We start from the raw sequence: 10,000 nt of genomic DNA on the forward strand, positions 1-10,000 counted from the left end.
CATAGTGCAACTGCGAGGTTTTCCTCCTGTTACACCTTTCAAACCTTTTGCTGTCAATGTTCGTTTCAGTGCTGAATGACCTCACAGGTCCCCGTGCTTGGCCTTTGGCCTAAATTCTATATTCAATTCAATTCAGTTCAAGAGGTGTTGTTGATGTTCCAATAAAATGGTCCAATGTAAAATGTTCAAACAAATTATACACATAAAAATGCTTTTGGATGGTAGGACGTAAGTTCAGTGCATCTGATTTTGTAAAAACTTATAATTTACTGAAGCTGTCCCACACAAGCAGCAGTGAGGTGAAATGGGGAACTGAGAAAGAGTTTGTATAATGTGTTTATTAATGTGTTTTTTGTTTTTTTCTTTTCAGCATCTGAAACTGCAGGCGACCTGAGGTGAGTAAAGTATAAAACCCTTCTGAATACTCCTGGTCAAAAGTATCAGGAAGACAGAAATTGAGCTAAGCTCGAAGAGGTTAGGTTAATACTGTAACTTATCATACATAGATATTTACTAGCTTACACGGTGTGTATTTTTTCTACAAAAATATTTGTAAGGGCTTTAGTGTTTCCTGTTTTTTTTATCAGAATTTAACGTACTTTTTTATTTTTTTTTTTTTTTTTTTTTTTTTAATAAACCACGATCGCAGAAAACTATCAGATTACCGAAATAAATAGTATAAACTTCATAACTGGCACCACAGTACGGTTCACGTAAGGACCAAAATACTGTTGAATGAATTATTTCAGTACAGATTCAAATAATGATAGATCATTCGTTTCCCTTTTGCGCGGCATGGCTTCCCAGGCCCTTAAAGCATCCAAGGAATGTGTGAGGACACGTTCATCTTCCTTCAGAGGAGGAGGGGGATGGAAGAGAATCCTGTGGGAACATCCTGCGGTATTATTATTACCTTGCGATGAGGAGATCTGTTGATTAGCGCCAAACAAATGGCTCCCCATCGTTGGGTTATAGCTACCGATTTGGCGACCCAAGTGGAGGCGTTTATCTTATCCTGATATCTTCGCGATTCTTGTGTAGGGGAAGACAGCGGGACGTAGCTCTCTCTCTCTCTCTCTCTCTCTCTCTCTCTCTCTCTCTCTCTCTCAGTGAACTTCGATACTTACGACCAAAGTCCTTAATGAAACAACGAAATAATAATGATTTACTTATTTACAATTTCATAAACGTATTTCTCGATACGAGAGCTCAGAAGTCCACAAGTCAAGATTACAAATTGTGTTTTCATTTTGTGTCACTGAATTTTATTCCATTGGAAATTTAAACGTAATGTGTTAATAGCATGTTATCTAAGCAAACATATGTATACTTTTTTCCAAATCTATCTATTACAAGTTTTCGTTGTTTCCTGGCGCATTGCTGAGAGAGAGAGAGAGAGAGAGAGAGAGAGAGAGAGAGAGAGAGAGAGAGAGAGAGAGAGAGAGAGAGAGAGAGAGTAGCGCTTAAAAAGGAAAGTTAAGAAAGTGAGATATAGGGAGTAACAAGACTACAAGAAGAGTATAGAGGCAGAAAAATGCTGAGAGAATGTGTTACATATGGTTTACCTCGTGCAGACCCTCCTGTTTTGATAGTTTGCAAGTTTACATTCTGTCAGAGCAATGAACACTCACTTCTAATTTTTTCTCTTCTCCTCCCCTCCCCCTCCCCCTCTCCACGCTAACTGCTACCCACAACATTCGTCTGACTACTAGGTATCTAATTCTTTTCTTAGGTTAACAGAAGCAAACTGGATTTCATAGGTGGCGCCCATTCGTCATTCGAACACGGGTCGTCTAGTTGTGTCCTAGATGTGTCACTGCGAAGCTAAGAGGCCACAGAGAGAGAGAGAGAGAGAGAGAGAGAGAGAGAGAGAGAGAGAGAGAGAGAGAGAGAGAATGTGGCGGGGGACTGGGTAACCTGAAAGTAAAATGATTTATTTATTAGTTTGCCCTTCTGACGTCACCACGTCAAAGGTGAGAGAGAAGAGAAGCAAAAAATGAGAGAGGGATAACACAGAGAGAGAGAGAGAGAGAGAGAGAGAGAGAGATTAAAGATCCACGATCACGTCGTGTACGAGTAATCGAAAATGTTACCTGATTGTTTTCTTCCTTCCTTTCCTCCATTCGCGTCACTGCCAGATGTTAATAACGTTTGAACGACGGGTGTTTCGGCAGGTCGGGGGTGGGGTGGGACCCTCGGAATGTGAGGGTGGGTGCATTATCAATTATGTTAATGTTGTGGCATGTAGTAGGGTCCCATTCAGAACCGCAGACGGGACCGTATGCTCTCTCTGTACACTAATCCAGTTTGGCCAGTAGAATGATCTAGTTATTGTTATTGGTGGTGTTGTTATTCAAAATTTGAAAAATAAGAAATGGAGGGAAGAAATTAAGAGATGGTTGGCAATAGCGATATTCATAACATTATTAGATTATTTTTCATTTAGGGAAATGGACAGATGTAGAACACAAGACAACGGAGACAAAGAAATCGAAACAGGTAGCAACTATTTCTAACACAACTGCTAGTAAATAATAACTGCAACACCTGTAAATAGTGAAATAACGCAGCGCGAAAATACTTTTTAATATCCAACTGGAATTATAGTAGTTCCCAAATGAAAGCAATCGAGACCTGTACCAACTTCGGCTATTTTTACGTCAGATGTCGTGCTGCTGGACAGACACTCTCTTTTCAGAGCAACTTTCAATATTTTAAGAAAAAAAAAGAAAGTGTACCTTAGTTTTACCAGACCACTGAGCTTGATTAACAGCTCTCCTAGGGCTGGCCCTAAGGATTAGACTTATTTTACGTGGCTAAGAACCATTTGGTTACTTAGCAACGGGACCTACATCTTATTGTGGAATCCGAACCACATTATAACGAGAAATGAATTTCTATCACCAGAAATAAATTCCTCTAACTCTTCATCAGCCGGTCGGAGACTCGAACTCGGGCTAGATTGGAACATCTCGGTTAAAACATAAAACGCTCTTAAAAATTTTTTTTTTCAGTTTTCAAGAAAATCTAAAAAAACAATTCGAGATAAAACGAGAGTTAAAATCAGTTAGAAATAGTGCAATTAATTTTTCCAGACACTGGAAATACCTAGAGATAAAATAAAGACAATCCAGTAAAACGTTGTCGCATTAGTTTTCCAAAGGAGAGATACCTCAAGATGATATTCAGTAAAATGAATTAGTCAAAATTAGCCACCTTAATCTTTACAGAGAAGGGAAATGCAACTAAATAAAAAAAAAAAAGCTTCCAGAAATTATCTTCAGCTTTTCCGGGAGAGAGTAATGCATCGATTTCAAAACCAAAAGCATACAGAGTAAAGGAACAATGTGAACAAACGAAGTAAAAGCATTCCCTTGAACCTCTCTAGAGAAGTGAAAGGCATAAAGGAAAAAGATAATCAAAGGCACAAGGGGAGTCCGTAGAATTTTCCCAGATACCAAAAATGCACAGGAGACAGACGAAGCCAAACGAACCCTGCGACCAAACGAAAACAAACAAACAAACAAACACGCGAGAGGTAGACAGGGGACGTGGGGATGAAAGAGAACCACACTCAGCAGGTGAGCGGGGCTGCTGCACTCTCACACACAGTGGGTAATCAGGATTTGTCTTATCTGGCCAATCGCTGCTAAAATCATCAGTCAAGTGATGCTGACATCGGGGTTGTCTTCGCATCTCTCGTATACCTGGGAGGGGAGAGAGAGAGAGAGAGAGAGAGAGAGAGAGAGAGAGAGAGAGAGAGAGAGGGGGTGGGGTATGTTATGATTCATCTTCTCCAGTTTTTCTTTCGTCTTTTTCATTTTTTTAGTGCTTTTCGTGAAAGCAGGACTCGTCAAGAATTTTGTTGATGCCTTTTTTTTTGTACGCTGTTTTATCTGGCCTGAAGGAGTGAAATATTACTTTTCAGTTTTTAAGAGAGAGAGAGAGAGAGAGAGAGAGAGAGAGAGAGAGAGAGAGAGAGAGAGAGAGAGAGAGAGAGAGAGAATATTTCTCTTCAACATTTCAACTTCTTTTCCATCAGATTTTAAGAGAGAGAGAATGTTTCTCCCCAACATTTCAACTTCGTCTTTTCCAACAGATTTTGAGAGAGAGAGAGAGAGAGAGAGAGAGAGAGAGAGAGAATGTTTCTCTCCAACATTTCAACTTCGTCTTTTCCATCAGATTTTGAGAGAGAGAGAGAGAGAGAGAGAGAGAGAGAGAGAGAGAGAGAGAGAGAGCCCAGCTGAAGCGATTGTCATTCTGCTCCTGTTGTGTATAATCCATCACGGGTTTATTATCGCCATTCGTTTCCCATCCCACCCTTCGTCTCGTACTACTTCTTTCCTTCCATATTAGTGGATACACCATCGGTCAGAGGAGTGACTGTTATAAAGATTCTCATTATTATTATATTTATTTGTGTTTTGTCAAGTGATTCTTGTTCCTCGTCTGAACATTGATGGATTTTCCGCGTCCATGCTTGGGTTAAAGATGAACTTTCGATACACAAAGTAGTGAGGTGAACTTCACAGGGCGAGTTGATTTGTGTTCTGTTCGCTTCTAAAAATACGAATATATATACCCTTAAAAGAAGAGTGGATATCATTTCTGTAAATACAGAATTGTCAGAAGGAAGATTGATGCCTCTTCCAAAAGAACTCCCATGAAAGTTGTCTGTATATCATTTCTATAAATACACAGTGCTGTTAATAGATTGATGTCGTTCTGTGATAATTCCTAGAAAAGAAGCATGGAAATTATATCTATAAATAAAGATTCACAAGAAAAATTGATGTCACTTCTGTGACAGTTCCGATATGTTAGGAAGTTTTATCACTACTGTAAGAATTCTCTGAAAAGACTGATGTCATTCTGTGATAATTCCTAGAAAAGAAGCATGGGAGTTATATCTATAAATAAAGATTCACAAGAAAAATTGATGAGTGACAGTTCCGATATGTTAGGACTTTTTATTACTACTGTAAGAATTCTCTTACAGAAAGGATGAATTTTAATCCTGCAAATCAGTATTCCCAAAACAGACAAATCTAACTCTTATGAATTAGAATTCCCTTATATAAAAATTCCCTTGAAAAGCGATGAATACTTTTATAAATGAAAAAAAAAAAAATCCCGTGAATGTGCAAATGAGTATCTGGCACTTTTATGAATGAACTTCCTCAAGAAAATTCTATAGATATCACTTTTACAATTAAAAATTCCTTTAAAGGAAGAAGTATATCAATTTCACAAAATAAGCATTCTGACGACAATGTTACATATGGTAGTAATTCCCACAACATATAACAGGAATCACTTGTGTAAATAAGAATTGTCATTAAAGAAAGATGGCTATCACTCCTAGAAATCCCATACAAAAAGGCCGATAGTATCTCTAAACCAAAATTTCTATAAAAAAAGGAGTAGATAGAAAACTCTAAAATTTGAGTTGTCACAAATGAGTGATAGATATTAATTGTGTACGAAAGGATCACCATGGAATTCGGTTGGAAATGGGAATGAGCCGATGACCATAGTTGTTGCAACGCCGTATTGCCTAAATATGTCAGATATTATGGTCTCATACCGGCTTAATTCTGGTTTTTTTTTAATATTTTTCTTCCTTTGCTTTTTATTAAGACTTCGTATGTTTCCTGTATTCATTATAATCCTCTCATTTATAAAAAAGATAATTTTGGTACATATAACGTTATCATTCCTTGTATGGATTTCATGAAAGCTATTACGCAGAAGTGTTCTTCTGAATTTGTGTTAGTATAGTTAACTAACTTTGCAGACCAGGCTTAGTTTTATTTCTGTGACCATACAAGTTATAACGCTATTTTCTAGCATTAGATTAATTATTTCTGGCCACTCTGTGGGGTGCATTCTTAACTAGTAAATTATGCCAATTCTAGATATCAAATCTTAGTAGTTTCTCTTAATATCTTCTCTGTGTACATGATTTGCATATATATATATATATATATATATATATATATATATATATATATATATATATATATATATATATATATATATATATATATATATATAATTATGTATGTAGCCTATACATTCTGTGAGTATTTATACGTTGTATAGTGAATGGAAGTGCACGTAGGATTGTATGAGTTTTCATATCTTTTCTTTCGATTGATACTAGCAAATAAATGATTTAAGTTATTGATAATCCTGTTCGCCGTGACGCAAGATGTAACGCTAAAATCAAATCAGGTTAAACGAACTGGAATCACACACGTTATTGCATTCTTTCGGCCACTTCCATCTACTCCCATTGTCTCCCACCTCGCGCGCTTGCGCGCAGTCTGTTATCCCTGAGAAGTCTCGGAGGCCCGAGGGCTGGTTCGCCTCCGCGACTGAGCTCTTGAACTTCGACTTAATTCAATGAGGAATTTGCATATTCATGGCGCTCGCCTAGACGGGTAGAGCGGTATTAGCGGTAGAGGAGGGACTGAACAGAGGAGAGAAATGGCGATAAAGGAGGTGAGAAAGGAGGAGAAGTGGGGGAGGGAGAAAGTAATGATGATACGCCGAGGATAAATACCCGCTTTATAGAAGGAGGCGGATCTCTCGGAAACTTTAGCGTTATGCCGGTCTTGAAAAGAGATTGTATATGGAGGCTTTTTGTATTCTTTTTTTTTTTCTTTTTACATCAAGAGTCTAATATCCAAGAGGAGGCGGGTGGGGAGGTTTCGAAAACTTGGTCACAAACTTTTTTAACAGGTCGTATTGGACTTTGGGGAGAGGGGCGGCTGCAGCTGTAGGGCGACAACATTGGGGGCAGTGGCCAAGAAACCGGGTGGGTATGGCGTAGTGAAAGGGGGTAGGGGATATGTGGGAGGGGGAGGGAAGAAAGAGCAAGAGGAATGGAGAAAGGGGGGGTTCTCTTATGCAGTTTTTTTAAAAGCTGTTTAAAAACAAATTTGGAGAAAGTGTTGTTATAGGCGGGTGGTTGAGACGTGGTCATTTCCAACACTTTGTTTTAGTTTTCACACGAAAGTGTTGTGAATTACGAAGACAAAATATATTCTTGATTCACGACGGATGAATTTTTCATGAGGAATATTTATTATGATGTGATACTGAAATGCTTCATGGGTATAGTGTCCCCCGAAAATACACAAGGATATATTGTACATTTCAGAATACATAATTAGAATATGCGTAAGACTGTGTGAGACTGCAGCACACATAGTTAACACTTAGTTATGTATAATTCGTTTGAATAAAAGATTACGAATAATCACGGAAATACATGGCGACCTCCTGTGCACTGATGATATGAATCAAGTACACCATATTATAAAAATTAGTGAAGATGTATTATTGTGAATACAGTAGGTTGTACAGTACAAGAATATGAAGGAATACGGAGGCACGAGAATGCATTGATGTATTTGCACGAGAAGATACTCTAATACGCAAAAGAAAGCACGAGAATACATTTACATGAAGTGTAAAGAGAATATGCGCCAAACGAACGCACATAGAGAAGAAAACTGTTGATTTTTTATTTATCCATAACAATTAGCTGATCATTTTGCTACCTTTCACATTTCATTTTTTCAACGTTTTCTTAACAGTGTATCAAAGTAAGCACCGTAACAAACGTCTGGTTGATAACACAAACCGTAACCTAGAAGTTCAAGCGAGAACGCAATGCATTACTACCCTAATATTATTCTTTTTGCATTGTAATACATTTTTATCTATTTATCTATTTATTGTTTTATTTATTTGAATTTTTTAGTAAGTGGGATCCCTTCTTTCTGTATTTCACTTTACTTCGTCCAACTTCTTCCTAAAGAACACCAAATTCTTTGGAAGCTTGAATTTCAAGTCAATGGCGCCCGTGGGCGTGTTCCATATGAATAGGTTTCATCTACTGAATAATAATAATAATAATAATAATAATAATAATAATAATAATAATAATAATAAAATCGAAAGTCTTGCGACTCTCTCGGGATTTCACTACTGTAGCGGTAGTGTTAATGGTAATAATTATTACTGTTAAGATCGCCATACTGGCGAGAGGTACCTGAGATTAACACCTTACCAGATGAATTACACGACTGGTACTCAGTTGACAGCGGTAGGTCGTGGAACAGTCTCCCTGAGGATGTCGTGCAGTTGGAAATTAAGAAGTGCAAGCGAAGATGCAGTATACTACTACCTGATACACTTCTTGTATTTTAAGCATTTACTTAAATTTTTATCCTTTTATTTATTAATTTGTTCATGTATTTTTTTTTCTTTTTTTAATAAGTGATCTGTTCTTTCTGCATTTTCCGTTATGTTCTGTTACTTCTTTGAACACAGTATTCTTTGGAAGCTTGAATTTCAAGTCAGTGGCCCCTGTAGGCTTGTTCCTTATGAATAGGGTAAATCTTCCGGATAATAATAATAATAATAATAATAATAATAATAATAATAATAATAATAATAATAATAATAATAATAATAATAATAATAATAATCGTTATTATTATTATTATTATTATTATTATTATTATTATTATTATTATTATTATTATTATTATTATAAGATATAAGATTAGGAACTTCTGATGAACAGGGTAAATTTTCCGGATAATAATAATAATAATAATAATAATAATAATAATAATAATAATATTATTATTATTATTATTATTATTATTATTATTATTATTATTATTATTATTATTATTATTATAAGATAAAGCTAGGAACTTCTGTTCGGAAGGCGAGCTTCCTCTGGAGCCATCACCCCTAAGGGGAAAAGCATATGGCGGGTGGCAATCGATACAATTATAAACACAGACTACAGCATAACCATTCGCTTGTCGAGGGACCGACAGCCCCCATTATGAAGCATTGTCATGCACTCGCATTACCGCAGGCGATGTATTGCAACATGCGTTTTTAATTTGCACGCCTGCGACGCTCCCTGTGAGCGTCGCTCCGTCAATTAATTTTACCTGTGGCCAGGTATGCAAGGTGTGGAACATGCGCCAACAGTCAAGTATCTCGTTACGGGCTACTCAAAACGCCCAGTTGGCTGGCTCTCTCTCTCTCTCTCTCTCTCTCTCTCTCTCTCTCTCTCTCTCTCTCTCTCTCTCTCTCTCGTTACGAACTGCTTGTGTGCGTGTCTCTCTCTCTCTCTTCGTCACTGATGCTCGTGCTGGAGTAAGATTAAGGTAAATTAAAAACGACAGCAATAACAACATTCTCTCTCTCTCTCTCTCTCTCTCTCTCTCTCTCGTTACTGACTGCTTGTGTGCGTGTGTGTCTCTCTCTCTCCTCTCTCTCCCCCTTTCTCACACGTTACTGACTGCTCTTGCTGGAGTAAGACTGAAGTTAATTAACGACAGCAACAACAGCCTCTCTCTCTCTCTCTCTCTCTCTCTCTCTCTCTCTCTCTCTCTCTCTCTCTCTCTCTCTCTCTCTCTCTCTCTCTCTCTCGTGAAGCCTACTCTTGAAGTAAAACATTAATTATGCTAGGAGTTTTTTTAAATATTTAGGATCCGAAGTAACGGAATGGAAAAAAATCCTATCTGCGTAATTTTTTTTAAATCGAAATTTTCCTTTAATTTCAAATGATAATAAAAAGATGTTCAAAACCTTGAAAGTCGTTTGACGTAAAACAGCGAAAAAAAGTTAAATCGATGATTCCTCTGGTAGAAAAAATTACTTGGACTGTACAAACATAACGCCAGATTACCATGTTCCAACCAGCTTGCTTTTTCACTATCAGTCGCAAAACTCTAGTAGAGAGAGAGAGAGAGAGAGAGAGAGAGAGAGAGAGAGAGAGAGAGAGAGAGAGAGAGAGAGAGATTCTTTTTGTAGAACAGACACATTTCAGTCTGAAATTTTACTGAGGTGTGGTAATGGTATCCCGTCTCTTTAAGGCTGTTACCAAGATGAAAAATGACAGCGGTAATTATATTATATATATATATATATATATATATATATATATATATATATATAT

The 10,000-nt window shown here is 37.2% G+C and overlaps 1 protein-coding gene across 3 annotated transcripts in view; it reads left to right on the top strand.

Moving 5' to 3' along the window:
- LOC136832152 (protein bowel-like) overlaps positions 1–10,000 on the top strand; it is a 117,167-nt gene that overhangs the window by 45,597 nt on the left and 61,570 nt on the right. For all 3 annotated transcript variants that reach the window (XM_067092851.1, XM_067092850.1, XM_067092849.1), the window contains exon 2: positions 371–395. The gene's annotated coding sequence lies outside the window, so the exon portion shown is untranslated. The remainder of the gene's footprint in view (positions 1–370; positions 396–10,000) is intronic.

Source organism: Macrobrachium rosenbergii, chromosome 49, assembly GCF_040412425.1.
Source record: "Macrobrachium rosenbergii isolate ZJJX-2024 chromosome 49, ASM4041242v1, whole genome shotgun sequence".
NCBI lineage: Eukaryota > Metazoa > Arthropoda > Malacostraca > Decapoda > Palaemonidae > Macrobrachium > Macrobrachium rosenbergii.